Source organism: Pinus tabuliformis, chromosome X (assembly GCF_031772625.1).
Source record: "Pinus tabuliformis cultivar Carrire ecotype Pingquan chromosome X, CPIR1, whole genome shotgun sequence".
NCBI lineage: Eukaryota > Viridiplantae > Streptophyta > Pinopsida > Pinales > Pinaceae > Pinus > Pinus tabuliformis.
In genome coordinates, this window is record NC_142308.1 from 310166439 (window position 1) to 310172488 (window position 6050).

A 6050-nucleotide genomic window follows, 5' to 3' on the forward strand; every position below is an offset into this window, starting at 1 on the left:
TCTATATATGGATCCCTCATCCCAGAGATCCAGGGGCTGGAATTTTGCATCTTGTAAGGAATTGCTGTTGGTTTCTTGAGACAACATCATAGTGTTGGGTGATCTAAGCTTTGTATGAGGTGAAGAAGGGCTTACTTGCTGAGAGGATGATGTTGGGTCAGAACAACTGGTTGTAACTCCCTTGGCTCTTTCTTGATTATCAATAAAAGCTATTCAAGTTTTCCTCCATACTCTTGTGTCATTTATGTTTTATGCATTTGTATGGTCAATTTACATCTAATCCTAGATTGTTTATGATTATAGATCCATGTTCTTGTATAGTGTTATGCTACTCTGATCCTACAGGTACTCCGTGAAGATGGGCGTACAAGGAAGCAAGTAGCGAAGGAGTATCAGAAGAGAGAGGAATCAAACTAGGAGATAAGCGCAAGACAGAGGTTGGTCTCCTTTGTTCTTCTCTCATCTATATTTCATAAAGGAAAAATGAAAGTAGCTTTACTTTGTTTGTTTCTAAGGTAGCTACCACACCTTAGTGGGATAAGCAGTTCTGTGTAGACACTTTTCCCTGTAACATAACTCTTTGGGTTATTTTTGAGATACAAGTCCCTGAGAGAAACTGTCGAAGATTCGTTGGTAGTATGTGGCCATTGCCACAACTGTTCCAGGCATCCGTGCCCAAACGCACCTGCGCACCGTTCCCAATTTTCCATGCAAGCCCATTCTTGATAATACTGAAAGATTGAGAAATAGCCTTCCAGATGATGGAGGCACCAGCAAAGGATATATTGGGTCTGCGAATCCAATCCATAATTGTGAGGGGGTGGATGTATTTATAATACATTACCTCTTTCCATAGACTTTCTGATTTGATTAAATGCCAGCCCATCTTTGTTGTGAGTGCCATTGCAAAGGACTGTAGGTCTTTTAATCCCCAGCCTCCTAGTTTTTTTGGCTTCCCAATCCTGTCCCAGCGGACCCAGGCAAATTTCCTCCCCGCATTCTGACCCCTCCAGAGGAATCTACAATATATTTGTTGTATCCTGTTGAGAATGCCTTTTGGGATCCAAGCTAGTGTCATCCAGTAAACCAGAATGTCCTCGAGCACCACTTTTATCAAAGCGATTATGCCTGCCCTAGAGATCCAACGTTGTTTCCATATGTTTATTATGCTTTCAGTTTTTGCAATAAGCCAGGCCCAATTGGTAATGTGATATCCATTTGGTTTCAATCTGAACCCCAGGTATTTTAGACCATCATCCAGCTCTTGTCTGACAAAAGAAAATTGTTGGGCCACATATCTTTCCTCGTTTTGGAGACAGGTCACACAAATGATTATGGATTTCCCATAGTTTGGTTCCATACCTGTTGCTTTGCAAAAGAGAGATAGTATGTTCTTGAAAACATATGAGTCACGAAAAGAACCATTTAGAAATATAAGTACATCATCAACAAACAAAAGATGCGAGAGAGTAGTCATATCCAAAATCCGGACTCCCCCCAGTTCACCAGCCTCACGGGCATTTTTTATCAATTTGCTTAGACCTTCCATGATTAGAAGAAAAAGGAGGGGGGAGAGAGGGCATCCCTGTCTCAGACCTCTCTCAGCATGAAAAAAACCAGAGGCCACCCCATTGATAAGGATACTAAAGGAGGTAGAAGAGAAACAACACTTAATCCAGGAGATAAAGGAGTGTGGGAAGCCGATATGAGTGAGGATGAGCTGCAAGTAGGACCAACTAGCCCGATCAAAGGCTTTGGAGAGATCAATCTTTAGAATGATGGACTTTTTATTCTATTTTTTGATCAAGTGGAGGCCTTCCTGGGCAGTCCCTATAGCTTCGTGAATCTATCGATGACTGAGGAAAGAAAATTGTTCCTTGGATATCATCCTGGAGAGAATAGGTTTAACACAAAGGGCAATGGTTTTGGAGATGATTTTGTAGATGTTGTTGCAGAGGGAGATTGGTCGATAATCATCAAAGTGAGGGGTTTATCGATTTTAGGGATGAGGGCCAGGAAAGTCGCGTTAAAACCCTCATACATTATGCCGTGGTTCTGCATTCCTCAACTGCCAAGAGGAGATCTGGCCCAATAAGTTCAATGAAAGAACTGTAGAATTCCACCGGCCACCCATCCAGCCCCAGAATTTTATCTTGTTTGAAACATTTCAGCACTGCTTCAAGTTCCCCCTGCGAAACTAGTGTTATTAAGGCCTCCTCATCTTCTGGCTTGACAAATCTATGGAGTGCCTCAGCAATGGGAATAATGTCTGGGAGGTTGACACCCCGAGGGGCCTTATATATATTTGAAAAGTGACAAACACCCATATCGACCAGCTGATTGAATGTGTTAGCCTCCATGCCTTCTTGATCATGTAGCTCCCAAATGGTGTTGATAGATTTTCTCCCACGAGCATATTGTTGAAAAAACTTGGAGTTTTCATCTACAACTTTTAGCCATAATGCTCTGCTCTTTAAATGCCATGACTCCTCTTTCAGTCTCAAGAGTCTAATCTTCTCCGATTCGAGATGGATTAAATGTTCCTTTGTTTCTGTCGAAGCGAAACTAGTAAGCCCAGAGGCTTCCAATACTTTGAGGTCTTCTTCAATCCTTCGAAGATCGGCCTCATCTTTTCTCTGTTTGTTCTTCGCCCAATCAATGGTTTTTGTTTTTAGGCAGGCCAAATTATTTGCAATTACCTCAGCCGGGGAGGATCGGTCGCCCGGCCTACAGTGAATCCAAGAGTCACTGACTAATTTGTGGAATTCGACTTCAAAGAGCCATGTCGAGTTGAATTTTAACGGTGCTTGGGGTTTGTGATTATCATCCTGGATCTCCAAAAAAATCGGTGAATGATCTGATAGCCCACTCGAACCCACCCACTGGCGAAAAATATCCAATCTGGAAAATAGAGGGGCCTTTATCAAAAATGGTCTAGCCGTCTGGCCAATGCATCCTCCCCCATCCTTCTGTTCCTCCAGGTCGGCATGAGCTTAGCCGAATCAATGTTTAGAAGGTCATGGGAATCCATCAATATTTCAAAAAAGACCGATAGAGGATCACTTTGGACTCTGCTACCCCAGGATTCTGCCAGCCCAAGGGAGAAATTTAGATCACCCCCGATGATCAAGTTTTCTAATTGCATGAAATCGACCTCCAGTAGTCTACCCCAGAACAATTCTCTATTATGGCAGGGCCCATAGATGTTGACTAATGTTATCGGGAAATCTAGTGTCCACTCGGAGCTGCTAGGTCCACTAAGACTGGTAGCTATCTTAGAAACAAACTAACTAAAACTACTTTCGTTTTCCTTTATGAGAAGTAGATAAGAGTGGAATGAAGGACACCAACCTCAGTCTTGCGCTTGGTTCCTTGCTCGGTTCCTCTCCCTTCTAACATATCCTTGTCGCTTCTCCTTCATCTACCCGGCTTCAAAGAGCACCTATGGAATCAAAGCAGCATAATACTATCGAAGAACAGAGATCTAAAATCATAAACAATATAGGACCAGATGTATATTGACCACACAAGTGCATATATCATCAAACATACAAGAATGTGGAGGAAAACTTGAATAGTTTTATTAATATCAAGAATAGCAAAGAGGATTACAACTAATTGTTCTAACCCAGCGTCATCCTCCAGCATGAAAGCCCTTCTTTCACCTCATGAAAAGCTTATATCACCCAACACTATGATATTCCTACAAGAAACCAACAGCACTTCCTTACAAGATACAAAATTCCAGCCTCTGGATCTCTGGGATGAGGGATCCATATATAGATGATTGCAGGGGGGTGAGTCATCTTCTGGGATTTTGATTAGTGTCCTCTCTCTGATAGTTCTTGATTCCACTTGGAGATTGATGATCTCTTACTCATCCCTAGGCGAACTCAGAGAGGCAAGTGTCATAGGAGAAGTTTCTGGAAGATTCTGTGATCATCCACCTCGCAAACTATCTCTGCCATTTGTCCACTCTCGCCCATCTCACCCTACAGAAGGGATTTTCAGTATGCATCGCACCCTTTACACTAGGCAGGTGGGATGCATCACACCCGTAGCACTGAGAAACCTGTATGGTCCAGTTTTGACAAGTTCTAAGCAGTTTCCTGTGGAGAACTTTTGGGAGATGATGTAATCAACTGACCTTGTTCCTTTAGGGTATGAAACAACACTTTTAGGGACTTAGGAGCCGTTGGTTTATGGACATGTTTGTTTGGGGTTGAAGTGCCCAAAAATGACTATAACAGTTTCCCCCTAAAGCATGAGGTCATTAATCTTTTGATGTCACGTGAAATGCTTTATCATGAGGATCCGAAGTTTTTTCGAGCTGGAAGGTGACCTGTAATAAGATACAATACAATACATTATCTTCATAATATTTTTCATGATCTAGCTGAGGCGGGCATTCCCATGCTCAGCTTTATAAATTCATTTTCATGTACATAAGACAGACAACCGTCTGTGTGGGAGACTGATGATTCTAATAGAGTCATCATCCTTTGATTCGGATGATCATCTATGCAGCAACAATGTACATTTGATGTCTTTATTTTCCTGAATATATCGCAGCCCGGATGGATGAAACTAGATCCGGGTCTTCAAACTCGTTCAATCTTCACTCAGAGTACAAGTCGATCCATGTGAAAGATGTTCTGGAGTCGAACATGGAAAGACATCGCCTGATTACCAGCCAATGATGTAAGTTGTTAACAGGCGCGAGAGGAATCACCGATAATGATGATGACCCTCAAGGTACTACAGTACAATTCACGTGGTGTGAATAAGGGACTTGGCGTCGAACACCGCGCAAAATCTTTCGGTCGAAGGCCATTGATGTAAACCTGTCGCCGGAAGTGAGAAACTTGCCATTGAGGCATGCAAGCTTCAAAGTACTGAAAGGGTTGTTCCTAAGTCGACTTCTTGGATAATGAGCTGATGTCGACAAGAAGCGACCCGCCGTAGGAGGGCCTTAATGAATCCCACATCTACGACATGGAACGGAGTAAATGATTTTGGAGGTGAAAATGATCTGATGATACAGGGTTCAGGGTGGCGGTCATGAAAGAATGGAGCGTGAATGTATTGCAGCGGATGAGACACAGGTGAATTCTCTGAGCGACTTCTCTTGAACATACCAGCGACACTGACATGGATTGGTAGCGTTAACCCCAAATATGGATGGTGTGATGGACCAATGGTGATATGACCAGTGAACGGAACAACCCAACCCGACTTGGATGCGGAGTGAAAGTGTCATGTTCAAGAGCAACTTGCTACCAATAAAGTTTCTTCAAGTTTTCTTCCCAATTTTTCCCCAGTCATTGCTGACCAGTACCTCTTTATTTTTGTCAAGCTTGAGGAGGATAACATATGCTTGTTCTATAATTTTCCCTTCGGGCAAACCCGTTACTATATTTTAACGAGCCTAGCGACAGTGAAACTCGTTCTTGTCTGTATGGACAAGTTTGTCACTATTCGGTTTTAACGAGTTTAACGACAAAGATAACTCGGTCCTTTTCAATTTTAGAGAGTCTGAAAGGGACGTAAAGGAAACTCCAATAATCCTTTTTCGTCATATAATCCCTTAAGTCTGAAAAAGTATAAAATAATATGAAAGGGATGAATTTTCGGTAATTTTAACGAGCCGAACAAGACAAGCGCTCGATCTTTTTGTGTAATAATCCCTCAGGTCCAAAAAGATTAAAATCTAGAGGAGGGATAGCACTTCTGATCGCTTTAACGAGCTGGAGAGGCCAATCGCTCGGCAATCTTTTCATATTTTACGAGTCAGGTGAAAAGAGCTTAAAGGAGACTCGCTTTTGAGGAACGAGTGATAATTTCGGGTAGCAGCTGATTCTAGGTAAGGTTTGGAATTTTCCAGTCACGGCAGTGTCACAAGGATGGCTAACAGGATCACTCTTCGCAGTTGTTCCTCAAAAGGGGTAAACAATCAAATGGAGGTGAATGATCGGCTAAAACAGAGTGGAGGTGATGATGAGAACACGACCAGGGCTCAAAAGCTGATGATAATGCATTCACAATGGTTA